The sequence below is a fragment of the Amblyomma mixtum genome, chromosome 1 (genome assembly GCF_055824585.1).
Source record: "Amblyomma mixtum isolate Tamu chromosome 1, ASM5582458v1, whole genome shotgun sequence".
Classification (NCBI taxonomy): Eukaryota; Metazoa; Arthropoda; class Arachnida; order Ixodida; family Ixodidae; genus Amblyomma; species Amblyomma mixtum.
This window is the reverse complement of record NC_143012.1, coordinates 214,339,827-214,353,633: the sequence shown is the minus strand read 5'-3', so window position 1 is coordinate 214,353,633 and position 13,807 is coordinate 214,339,827. Positions and strand designations below refer to the sequence as shown.

The following is a 13,807-nucleotide window of genomic DNA, read 5'->3' as shown; positions in this document are numbered from 1 at the left end:
GAGGTCGACGTCGTACTCGCTGTAACAGGTGATATTTGCAGCAGGCAGATGCGGCCGGCCACTCAGGCGCTGCTCGGCGAGCAGCTTACGTACTGCTGGCCGGCTGAAGACAACGGCTAAGCTAGCCTTGAAGGCAGAACAAGTTGTGATGTCGGCTTCTTTGTTTCTCGAAGCACAGGTCTGCAACGTTCGCAAGATAGAAAACGACGTTCTTTAATTTCAGGCCGTCATGCGATTTGTTATGGGGGCTCCCCACTTGTAGCAGGCCAACCAGTACGCGACGTCGTGGTCCCTGGTACCGCTGAAGACGGCGGGCTCCCGCGTGCGCAAAGCTTCAGTGCAGAAAATGTTCGGTGGCAGGGTGGAAGAGCTGGGCCGGGTACTTCGGGCATTGCTGGAGTCGGGAGCGTATGGCTTAGAAGCTCCAGAGTGGTAAAGAGGGTTGCAACTTCCACTAATTGGAAGATGAAAGGTACTAAATTCAAATCTCGAACGTAATCATAAATCTGAACGGCGGACGACAAAAAGCACAGCTAGTCTAAACACAGCAGTGACCTCGCACAGCACGGCCGCGCTTCGTCTTCTTAATCTTCATCTGAGAGGGCAAGATCAGGGGCGCCCGTCGTGATTCATCATAGCTCACTACAGTTTTTTTTGTTCAGATTTCACCCACAGACCAGAAAGATGTGATCAGCGTTGTTGTTAATGAACTTTCTTCGGAGTAGTCCTGGCAAGATAACCGCTGGTCCTTAAGGGTAGCAGAGTGGATTCTAAGAGAAGGCAAGCGTAGGAAGGGGCGGCAGAAAGTTAGATGGGCGGATGAGATTAAGTAATTCGCGGGAATACGGTGGCCGCAACTGACGAAGGGCAGGGTTAATTGGAGAGGCATGGGAGAGGTCTTTGCCCTGCAGTGGGCTTAGTCAGGCTGATGATGATCATGATGATCATTAGTCTTGTCTGATGCAGTCAGCATTACTGCCATCAAAAGGTATAATGCTTGCTGCCGCAGTAAAACCGCTGGGTATCTTGCAGGTGCTGCTAAAGAACATCATAGAAACCATCCACTACTTGTCCCTGAGCTTTTGTTAATGCTATGGCAATCTTGTTCTTGGTGTCATCCTCTACGTCTCCTATAGACCCTTGCAAATCCCTGACCTGCCACTTTTGCTGTAGTGGGTTAAACCTATTTCCACTCATAATTACAAGACCAGTTTATTGGTCCAACCAGCACATTATACGCAATTTAGGTTCAAATGGCCACCACGGAGGCATCTTTCTTGACTTATGCACACTTTTTCTCAATCCTGTGTATAGCGTAGAGCTGTTCAACGTAAAAGATACTTTTCATTGGAGCAAGGCTGCGTCCTAATTATTTAGCTGGCAGCGGAGGGAGGGCGCCGGAAGTGGGACTCATTTGTTACGAGACCGTTATGAATGTGCCAAACGAGGCAGCGCCACCATGCTTGTGCAAGAACGTCGCTGCCTCCACGTTCACCGAAGGAATGGAAAAAACGGAGCAAACTACCTTGACAGCTGGCCAGTACAGGATGACAAACGTCGGCTCCGCTGCGAAGGGGATTATATGTACGTGTTTTTTTTTACCTTTTCATTATTTCCATTATTTTATTCGGGCCGGTATACTTGCGACCGCGCCTTTGCGATTCATTATTCGCGCATGGAACGCGGCAGTTTCCCGACAGAAGCAAGAAGCATGGTAGTGACGTCCACTTTCTCGGCAAGGTGTCTCCAATCATGGCTTCATTCCTGTGGTGTTTCCTCGCTTAGTCTCCGTGTTTAGAGAGCGCGCAATTGAGTGAAAAGTAAATTAGCACTAAGTGGACCGTTTGCACAGAAATGTTGTGCCTTCGTTTTACAAGAATGAAAAGAGATAGTGGTGCGGTACCCGGCACGTTTTTCAGCGCAAGCAAAAATACGCGCAGGTTTTCTGTGCTATAATTGCTTGCATTAATAGCATGGCTTGGAATGCGCACTTAGTGTGGAGGAAATTAATTTCTTTGAAACTGGAGCTCCATGGCGTGACTGAAAAAATGGCGATCTTTCTTATATTTTCTGCTTCTCCTGCTTTTCTGTCTGTCCACTTCCTGTCGATAAGTGTTACATCTGCCATATTTCTCTCCATACCTCTCTGAGTAGGCTTCTTTTCAAGGTCAACCCTTTTAGTTAGCTTTAAAATTTTCGCTCCTAGGTGAGCACCGGTAACGTACAGCAGTATTACACTTTTCTCTTGGGAGATACTGCTGAATAGCAATTCAGGATCTAACGTTACCTGCCAAATGCATGCCACCCCAGTCTCATTATTCTAGTTATTTCACTACCATGATCCGGACCTGCGGTGACTACCTGCCCTAACTAGATGTACAGGGTGTGTTGCAATTATTTTTTTTCGCGCCCTGATATCGGTCCTACCGCGCTCGGATTGATTGGATTAGGTTTGGGGGGGGGGGGGGGGGGGGGCGGGGGACATTCAGCTTTTCATCAGTGCTTAGCGCTGTCTGTTCCAAGCTCTGGGAGCGTCAGAATCGCTGTTTATGTGTGCCTACTGATAGCGCTTGTGTCACTAAGTGCGATGACACCTGCACGCGAACAACAGTGCGAGATCAAATTCTGTGCTAAACTCAATAACAGTCTTACCGACACTCATCAAAAAATTCAACAAGCCTACAGAAATTCTCCTTTGTAAAATTCTCAACTTTCAAGGTAGTTGAATGCGTTTAAGGCTAGCCGGGCTGACGTCGATAATGAATCCCGCTCTGGACGGCCATCACCGAGCAAAAGTGACCAAAATGTGTCTCGTGTTCGCGACCATTTGAGCACCTACCGTCGAACGAGTGTGCAGATGATAGCAGAGACTCTGAGTATCCCAAAAACCATAGTGCATGACATCGTAAATACATAGGTGCGCTCGAGAGATTGAGAAAAAAATGTCCTCCGAGCGCGAAAGTAGATCGCCGATTCCTGGCAGTTGCAACACGACAACGCTCCCAGCCGCACTTCTCTTCGCGTACTGGAGTTCCTCGCCAAGCACAACTTGGCGACGCTGCCCCAGCCCCTCTGTAATCCTGATCTGGCTACGAAGAACTTTTTCCTCTTCCCCATAATTAAGAGCGCCTTGAAAGGAGTCTGTTTTCGCAACAACAAAGCGATCCAAACTGCCGTGACAAAGGCTATACAGAAGGTTCCTGTTGACGCCTTCCAGGGTGCATACAGTGCATGGCACAGTCACTGGAAAAAATGTCTAGTTGCCAAAGGGGACTGCCTCAAAGAATTTTAAACGTTTGTAACAGTATCTTGCATGAATCGTTTTCTAGGCGTAAAATTGCATTACTTTCCGGACACACTCTGTATTCCCTTACCACTTCGAGCGCCTGGTTACATACTCTAAACTGCTGTTCCCTTCCGATACTGTTTAAGATATTTTTAGTTTTCTGCAGAATATTTTTGTTGTCCTTTGCCTTACTGTCCTCGATAAAGATTTCTCTTCGCCCACTGAGTTACGTAGCAAGGCAATTATGACATCAGCGAATTGCGGATGGCTAAGGTATTACGGTACTACAGGCTAAGTTGTAAACTTCTTTCAAAGGGATTTCAATTCGTAAAGCGATAAACGGTTGCCGCCGACGCAACCGCAAAAACTGCCCTTTAAACAATGCTTTGTCCAAATTTTCATCCTAATTTGAACCATACGGGTTTTACTGAATTATGTTCATTAAGCTTAACATTATCTCGGCAAGATATGGTGAACTTTCATGTTGCTTGCTGTTTTTAAATGTACGAGTATTTGAAAATAGAGCGCAGGAAGTTAGTGAAACGGAAGTCTATTAACGGGTTAGCGTTAAGAGGGAAAGTAGAGGAATTCAGGACTTTGCTGCAGAACAGATTTTCCGCTTTAACTGAAGATGACGACCGTAATGTTGAAACAATGAACAATCGTCTCAAGATATCATAACGGAGTGCGCCGTAGAAGTAGCCGGTAGGGTGGTTCGACAGGATACCGGGAAGCTATCTCAGGAGTCTAAGGATCTGATAAAGAAACGGCAAAGCATGAAGACATCTAACTCCAGAGATAGAATAGAGCTAGTAGAGCTGTCGAAGTCAATAAATAAGCGCAAAGTAGCCGACATCAGGAAGTTTAACATGGAGAAAATCGAGCATGCTCTAAAGAGCGGAGGTAGCCTAAAAGCAGCGAATAGAAAACTAGGCATAGGTAAAAACCAGATGCATCCGATAAGAGACAAAGAGGGCAATGTCATTAGCAATATACATAAGATAGTTAAAGTAGCCGAAGAATTTTACACAAATCTATACAGTAGCGATTGATATCAGAATGTTATTGAGAGAGGCAGTGGGACACAGGAATGGGACATCCCGCCAGTAAGAAGGGAGGAAGTAAAGAAAGCATTGGGAGCAATGCAGAGGGGGAAAACAGCTGGTGAGGATCAGATAACGGCGGAATTGTTGAAGGATGGAGGAGAGATTGCGCTCGAAAAACTAGCCACCCTGTATACGCAATGCCTTGTGACCTCGAGCGTACCTAGAGCTTGGAAAAACGCTAACATCATGTTAATTCATAAGAAAGGAGACGCCAAGGACTTGAAAAATTACAGACCGATCAGCTCACTGTCTGCTCCCTACAAGGTATTTACTAAGGTAATCGCTAATAGGGTCAGGACAGCCTTAGATTTCAATCAACCACATGACCAGGCAGGCTTTCATAAAGGATACTCGACAGTGGACCATATTCACGCAATCAATCAGGTGATAGAGAAATGCGCAGAATATAACCAGCCCCTATATATAGCGTTCATTATTACAAGAAAGCATTCGACTCAGTAGAAACCTCAGCAGTCATGCAGCCATTGCGGAATCAGGGTGTAGAATAGTGTTATGTGAAAATATTGGAAGATATTTATAACGATTGCACTGCTACCATAGTTCTCCATAAAGTCTGCAATAAAATTCCAATAAGGAAAGGTGTCAGGCAGGAAGACACGATCTCGCCTATACTATTCACTGCCTGTTTAGAGGAGGTATTCCGGGGCCTGCATTGGGAACAGTTGAGGATAAGAGTTAATGGAGAATACCTAAGTGATTTGCGATTCGCTGATGACATTGCCTTGCTAAGTCACTCAGGACATGAACTGCAAAGCATGATCAATGAATTAGACAGGCCGAGCAGAACGGTGGGGCTAAAAATTAACATGCAGAAAATCAAAGTAATGTTCAACAGCCTAGCAAGGGAACAGCAATTCGCAGTTGGTAGCCAGGTGCTGGAAGTAGTAAGAGAATATGTCTATTTAGGGCAGGTAGTGACAGCTGATCCAGATCATGAGAGGGAAATAACTAGAAGAATAAGAATGGGGTGGAGCGCATATGGCAGGTTATCTCAGATCATGAACGGCAGTTTACCAATATCCCTCAAGAGAAAATTATACAACAGGTGTACGTTACCGGTACTCACCTATGGGGAAGAAACGTGGAGTCTAACAAAGAGGGTTGAGCTTAAGTTAAGGACAACGCAGCAAGCTATGGAAAGAAAAATGATAGGTGTAACGTTAAGAGATCGGAAGCGGACGGAGTGGGTGAGAGAACAAACGCGCGTTAAGGATATCCTAGTTGAAATCAAGAGGAAGAAGTAGGCTTGGGCAGCGCATGCAATGGGAAGGCAAGATAACCGCTGGTCCTTAAGGGTAACGGAGTGTATTCCAAGAAAAGGCAAACGTAGCAGGGGGCGGCAGAAAATTAGGTGGGCGGATGAGATTAAGAAATTTACGGGAACATGGTGGCCGCGGCTGGCGAAGGACAGGGTTAATTGGAGAGACATGGGAGAGGCCTTTGCCCTGCAGTGGGCGTAGTCAAACTGATGATGATGATGATGATGATGATGATATCCGTATGAAAGGATTCTGCATATACACCAACACCGGTCAGTGACATAGCGAGAAGCAGTGGCATTGCTGTCTCCGGTTGGGACGACTGGGCGAAAACTTGAGGGTGAAAAAAAGGCTTAGCACCCAAAGTATACATTGAAGAAAACATTTTCAAAGCATTTTTCTGATTTCAAAGTGCACCATGATGTTGTCCATTCGTGAAGAACAACCAACTTCAACATAGAACAGATTCTGAAATCATGAAGCGTTATTTCAAGGTGATGTATTTTTAAAACATCACGTTACGCGTGCGTCGGAGTGCGTTACGCGTGCGTCGGCTTCGGGTACGGGGTGGGAACGCGGCCTATAGACATACATGGAAGTGAAACTTTCATAAATATTTTTCTTGTTTCACAGATTACCCATGAGGCGGCCGCTCGTTAACGGTTCGCGGGTGTTTTGAAGAACTAGAGTGTGAGAAATTATGCTGCGCCATTTCGAGGCTATGTTTTTGAAACGTCACGACAAATGTGTGTTCCGGGACGTGCCCCAAAAGGCGCTCTATCCGCTTAGTGTTACCGGAATCACGCAAGCTTGTCGTGAAGCCCGACATGCTTCCACGCGCACTGTATATGATAATACAATCGTTCAAATTAAACAGCGTAGACAGCATTACCTGAAAATCCAGTTCTCACATGCCACGGCAAGCTAACGAAAGAGAACCGAGCACTGAAACAGGCGCCGCGTCGACGCTACCCGCGGGCGGCCTCTCGCTCCGGCGTACGCCAGCGCCACCCATGTGTGTAATCATGGTGCTATTCGACTCCTACGGTACGCGGTTCGTTTATCGTCCTGTTTGAGAACCGCCCTCAATGTAAACCTTGGCATTGTTTGTACCACACTATTTGCGCGGGAATGTAGCGTGCACGGTAGAAACCTCAGAATACACGATACGCTCCCATGATTTAGGGAAACACCCATCGGATCGAGCGTCTTTTAGGGGTGCGCCTGTCTTCATAGCACACACTTATTGTGGCATTTGCAACGAGAGCTTTCAAACGATGTAGCATACCTTCCACCACTCTTCTTCTTCAAAGCAAGCAGCCGCCTCAATGAGTAGTCAGAGAATCGAAAAAACCCATTTCTGAATGTTTTCCTTGCATGTGTCCCCATGGGCCGCGCTCTCGCCTCGTGCCATCATGACCCCCCCCCCCCTCCCCCCCGAGCACGCAACCGCTACTTTAAGAGCACATCATCTTCGAAATGACTCTTCATACGCTGAGAATCTGCTCAGAGGTGAATTTGCCTCTCCTTCCCGAAGGAACGCCATCATAGGTACACTATGTAAGCAGAAAACTGCTTTGAAAATATTGCTTCTATGTAATCTATGGGCGCTAAGCATAGTTTTAAACGCCGTTTGGAACTGCCTGCCCCCAACCCCCGCTATATTTGCAAACACGGTGTCGGTCTATACCTTCCCTACCAAGTCAAAACTATCTATCATTGCGTTGTTAACCACTTTCGTTTTTGATTGGAAGACAGGGTAGTAAAATTTCAAATCAAATAATTGCGAGAAGGCTTTTAGTTACCGTGCCCGAAAACATGTCTAAGCAAAGCAGAACGACATCCTTACTCAATGCAGGCTTCTCATCTTAAACCGTCAGCAATGATAATGATAGTGCAATGAACGCGATTATACTGCCATCATTTTGAGAATTCTTTATCAAAGTGCTAAAACCGATACTGCAGCGGTTCGGACGATTTACACCCGATCGCAGAACACCCACTAATACGCATCTTTGGCTTTTGGCTTCAACAAGATTGGCGTCCTACCAATACCATTGCTACCGTTCCAACCACTACCCTGAACATCGGCAGCATGATACGACGGATTTCCAGCCATCGAAAGGGCAGGCGTGAAGAGCAAACCTTCCGCCTGGTAACAGCCCTCACTTTAAGCCACACCCAAAATAGCCTGCCCGACCACAACCTCACTCATGCAAACTTAAACAGGGGGAACCTTCTCCTACGCACTCTCTGCAAGAGTGCCCTGGGCCTCCCAATCTACACCTCTACAACACGTCTCATCGCCCTTGGCATCCACAACCAATTTTAAGATACAAGAGGCTCTCCTCACTTCTCAATATAGTAGCTTCCTCACTACTACCGTAGGAAGATCATTGTTCACCATCTTGGGACCCACAACCTTTACGAGGCCTGACCTTCGCAGACATCCTCTATCTGGAAATACGTTTACATTTCCACCTTGATCCCCTCCTATGCCACATGCACCACGAATTCCAGGCTACTCGACGTCAGGCAAGCGTTCGCTAGGCCCAAAGACAGCACTGGAACGAAACTACAGTGGTTTATGTGGACGTGGCCTCTTCCTCACAGCCCTCATCATGTGTTTATTGCGGTGGTCCACCATTGCTTCTCTCGCTTCTTTGCTGCATCCTCTCAGGCCCCTAACCCAGCTGCAGTGGGCACTGTTGCCAATGCATCTACCATCAGATCACAAGACAAAGAACTGCGCAGCTCCCACATTACGTATCACTGACTCGCACGCTGCACATGGGGCCTTCTCCAACGGCCGAGTTCCCAAACTTGCCTTCCGCATTTTGGGTGCCATCCTCCGTCAAGGTCATGTTAACACGTGGGCCCCCGAGCACTAAGCCATAGAAGGCAACGTCGAGGCTTACACCTTAGCTGGTGAGTATCCCAACCGAGTGTCGACACATACCTCAGACATGTACCTGCTTTCTACCCACTACTCTACGCGCCTTGAAACTTTACGAATGTAACGGTACATCTACCCGCCTCCTCAAAAACGCCTTTCTTCATAAGATGCCTACATGCTCCATCGAATTCAGACTCTACTTTCCTCAACCTCTGATGTCTACACCGCCTCCACTCAGGGCTATATATGAATGCATGTTCATGGTGCGGTGTCATCCCTGCATTTCTTTATTTTAGATGGACATGCCCCCATAAACTGCACCACCTAAAGCCACTCAATGCAGCCTTCGAGCATTATATGGTGCAGCTGACCAGTTTCCCCTTGAAGAACCGGGGGCGCCAACCTTCATCGCCACGGCATCGGCCAGAGCCACTGGGGTCTTGGACTGAAGACTCCACTTGCTCGGCTTCCACCGCCTTCTACTTCCCTCTCAATAAATATATTTCTTTTTTTCCACATCATTCGGTTTGAAATCGTATAAAAGAGAACGCTCTGCATATTGTGGCAATTTGTTAAGTTTCTTTAGCTCAAGAACAGAATTTTATCGCATTGCTAAAATCTGACAGGAGGAAGTGAAAAGCTTTATTATAGAAATTGGTTTCTTTAATCGAAGGAAATGACGCAGTAACTGTCCCACTTATCTCGATGGAGACCCGAACCGCGCCGTAATGGAAGGGATAAAGGAGGGAGTGAAAGAAGAAAGGAAGAAATACGTGCCGTGGTGGAGGTCTCCTGAATAATCTCGACCACCTGGAGATGTTTAACGCTGTGTAACCTGTTTAACGTGGAGATATCGCGCTGTACACGGGGGGTGCCTTCTGCGTTTCGCCTTCATCGAGACGTGGCAGCCGCAGGTCGGGTTTGAACCCGTGTACTCCGGCTAAGCAGACGAGCGCTCGTAACGCTACCAAGATAAAACTGAGTCTATATTCTGAAAGTATCCCTCACTCTTTCGCATTCTCGGTCGCTCTGTCGCGCTGCCTGCCTGCCTCTCTGTCCCTGCCTGCCGGCCGCCTCTCGACTTTGCCTGCGTTCCTGCCTGCCTTGCCTTCCCTCTGGCTGCCTGTTTGCTACTTGCTCGCTTTCATTCTATCTTCCGTTCTCTTTGAAGCCCTGCAGCCTTACAAAGCTGGTATACGAGGTCTGTTAGAAAAGTATCCGACTTTATTTTTTTTTGCGAACACCTGATGAATATGAAACACACGCGCTTGCATCAGGCGACCTTGAACCTTCATGCGCATGCACGAATTTTTTCCTGCCTGCCGATAGTGTCAATCACTGGGACGCAGCATTTGAGGGAGGCAGTGCGCAGTGCTCTCGTCGGTTTTTTATTGCAAGGAAACTGGCGGAGTGAAAGGAGCAGCGCTACTGCATCAAATTTTGCCATAAACTAAGTGACAGCCAAGTGGAAACCATTCGAAATATTCAGACGGCTTTCGGTGACGATGCTATGAGCAGCACACAGATTAAGCAGTGGTATAATTGGTTTAAAGACGGCCGCACATCGGTGGAGAACGAGCCACGCTCCAATCGGCCATCAACATGCCAAAATGACCAGCTCATTGCCGAACTGAACGCTATGGTGATGCGGGACCGTCGCGTGACTATCAGAGAAATTGGGGAAGAGGTGGACATGAGCAATTTCTCCGCACATTCCATTATCACCGAAGATTTGGCCATGGAGAGAGTTGCGGCGAAATTCGTGCCGAAGCTGCTCACGGTGGAGCAAAAGTAGCTTCGTGTTGAAGTCTCACAGGACATGCTGGATTCCTCTAACAGTGACCCCGACTTCATCAACATCATAATCACTGGTGACAAGTCTTGGGTGTACAGGTACGACCCGGAAACCAGATCCCAGTCGTCACAGTGGAAGCATTCCACGTCACCAAGACTTAAGAAGGCCCACCAAGTGCGCAGCAATGTGAAAGTGACGCTGACTGCTTTTTTTGACACCCTTTGTGTGGCAGACCACGAGTACGCACTCCACAGGGTCAAACAATGACCAAAGAGTACTACAGGGATGTCCTCCGTTGCCTACGTGATGTTGTGCGGTGCAAGAACCCGGAGCTGAGGACAACAGGAAATTGGCGCACCCATCGCGACAATGCTCCTGCACATTCCTCGCACTCGATTCAGATTTTTTTGGCGAAAAACCAGACTCCTGTAGTTCAACAGACTCCTTACTGTCTTGATATGGCCCCTGCGATTTCTGGCTCGTTCCCAAAATCAAAAGGCCATTGAAAGGAGCGCGATTTCAGAGAAGGAAGAACATTATGGCTGCAACGACAGCTGAGCTAAACTCCATTCCGAAAGGGGCATTTTCGAAATACTTCCCACAATGGCAGCACCGCTGGGAGAAGTGTGTGGAGTCCCAAGTAGACTACTTTGAAGGTGACTAGGTTTGCAACGCTCCAGTTCTGCAAATTTTTTTTCTACGGCCAAAGGTCGGATACTTTTCTAACAGACCTCGTAAGTGACACGCTAGTAGACGAACAGCGTTTGTTGGACCCGCTTATTGTGCAATGCGGACGAGCGCCGGCACTAGGAAATGTGATCCACCCTAAAACAGCTTTCCAACACTGTGCATACAGTATTAGGTGACTCATGGAACGATAATGTGCGCGACTGTGAAATTCTATCTAACATACCAAATTTTAATCTTTTCCGTGCTGATTGCAAAGGCTCCCGAGGGGGCAGTGTCCTTATCACTGCAAGCAATCAGTTACAGTGTTCCAATAGTAACATCCAATCAGACCTCCAAATGTTATGGCTCTTTGGACGCCCTACACCGGTATCTATACTAATTGGAGTTTTCTGAACCCCCCCCCCCCCCCCCCCAATAATGGCCCCTAATTCCCCGAAGGCTACACATTTTGAGCAAAACTACAACAATACTCTCTAATCCGGGAGTTTGTGGATGTGTGATGAAATTTTAACCTTCCCCGATTAATAACCCAGCCCACATGCATTACTGGAGATGCTGCTAACATTCTTGATTGTATACTATCTAGCAACCCTCGAAAACTTCAACTCCATTTTTTATCTGCCAGAGACTAGTGATCACAAAGTCTTCTATGCCTCCTTTACCTTCACTCCAATAATAAAAGAAATTTCTAACGAGTGAAATTCTGCTTTACGACAAAAAAGGTATGAGGCCATCAACAGGAAAATGGAAGGCGTCTTCCCTTCATTTCGCCATTCATTTCAAGAACGAAACATTCACGAAAGCATATCGACGCTTGGACACTAACCAACTAACCAGTATATTCTCAAATGGCGCTTCCGCGCAAACCAGCAGAAACTATGGTTCACCAGGTCTTTGGGAACATTAGAAAATAAATAGAAACGTTCGTTGCGCAGGGAGGAACAGAATGAAAACGACTGCGCATTGGAAAAATATAACGCTGCTAAAAAGGCATACCTACTCACAGTAAAAAAACAAAAAAACGTTAAGCAGTTATTTTACCACCCGGTCCTTCGCATCATACTTACAGACAACCCGACAAAATTCCGGCAGCTTGTAAATCCGCAATCTATGCGCACGTGTCCCTCACTGATGGTTCTGGGTTGCTGTATCCGATGTTCTGTGTGCTAACATATTTAATTCTGCTTTCATATCCGTATTCAGTAGAGTACAGGAACCGACCTCTCCCTCATGAGAGCAAAGCACCAAACAACTGTAATGTCAGCCATAACTTTGTCTATAGACAAACTAATGTTGTCATCATTTACTGGCTTGGAGAATCCAGTTTAAAGGTACTACAACATTAATCATACTTGTGCCAAGTTTATAAGCTTGCTGTTCAGCGCAATCTCTTTCTACAGGTGTCATACCCCATGACTCGAAAGTGGGGAAGGTCTTTCAATCCACAAGTCGGGCAACTAAGATTTAACACTTCATTACGAGCCCCTATCACTCCCCAGCATACCCTGTAGACTCATGGAACCCGTAAGTTAATCTTTAACTACGCAGTTTCTGTATTGAAACAATTTCTTTCACTCATCGCAGCACGGATTTCGCAAGGAATAGTCATGTGAAAGTCAACTAGCATTTTTCGTTCAGGACCTGCACAGAGTAGCCGTGATGAACCTCCAAACTGACGCAGTTTTCCTCGACTTTGCTAAGGCATTTGACAACGCACCTCATAACAGCTGGTTAAAGAAACTTTCTTGCTTAAACTTGCCACCTAAATTAATAGCACGCTTAAAAGAATGCTTAGCCTACCGCTCCCAAGCTGTCGTCGTCAAAAAACAAAGGTCTAACTTTTTACCAGTCTTCTCAGGCGTTCCCCAAGGATCCGTGCTCGGTCCTCTTCTGTTTTTATATTCAGACCTACCTGAGAAATTAGATTGCCATATTTGGACGTTTGGAGGTGAATGTGTTTTATACAAAATAGTCATTAGCACTTCCAAACAACAATCCCTACAAAGTAACCTAACTCAGGTACGAAACTGGCGCAGTGACTGGCTAATAACCTCTAACATGTGTAAAGGCAAATATAAATGTTTCCACAGTAGTCGTAACTCTCTTCTGTTCCAGTACAGCATATCTAGTTCATTTCAACCTTGTCCAATCTCAGAAAAATCTTGGTGTTCATCTTTGTCGTGACCTTAGATAGAATACGAATGTTTCAACGTTATATCATCCGCCAACAAAACACTTGGAATTTTAAATCGTCATCTACGCACTGCCTCTAAGCATGTGAAGCTCCTCGCATACATATCACTAGTTAGATCATAACTAGAATGCGCATCTCCCATCTGGTCTGCGAAACAAGCATATCTCTGTAACTCAAGTGAAGCAGTTCAAAACCGGGCAACTAGATTCATCCATTTCTCATACTCTATTGATACCAGCATATCATTTTTCAAATCCCACTCCAACCTAGCTACCCTTTGCTCATCGTCACCACATTGCTAGTTTGTGTTTGTTTCATAAGCTCTTTTATTCTGAATTACGTTAGGAACCCTACATCTGCGCACCCTCACCACGCATCTCCCTCCGCACCGGCCGTCAGCAGCAAGTATCACGCCCTCGCACCCACACAAGTACATTCTCTTCGCCATTGCTCTCCGGAACTGCCAGCGACTGGAATGGCCTTTCCAGAGAGATTGCTGCTATTACCTGCCAATCTGTGTTCCTCGAATAAATTTCACTTGTCCTTACACAATGAAAATG

General features: G+C 46.5%; 1 protein-coding gene across 1 annotated transcript in view; it reads right to left on the bottom strand.

Annotated features, from left to right (window-relative positions):
- Positions 1–13,807, bottom strand: part of LOC149370796 (uncharacterized) — a 588,963-nt gene that overhangs the window by 405,654 nt on the left and 169,502 nt on the right. The window lies entirely within an intron of this gene.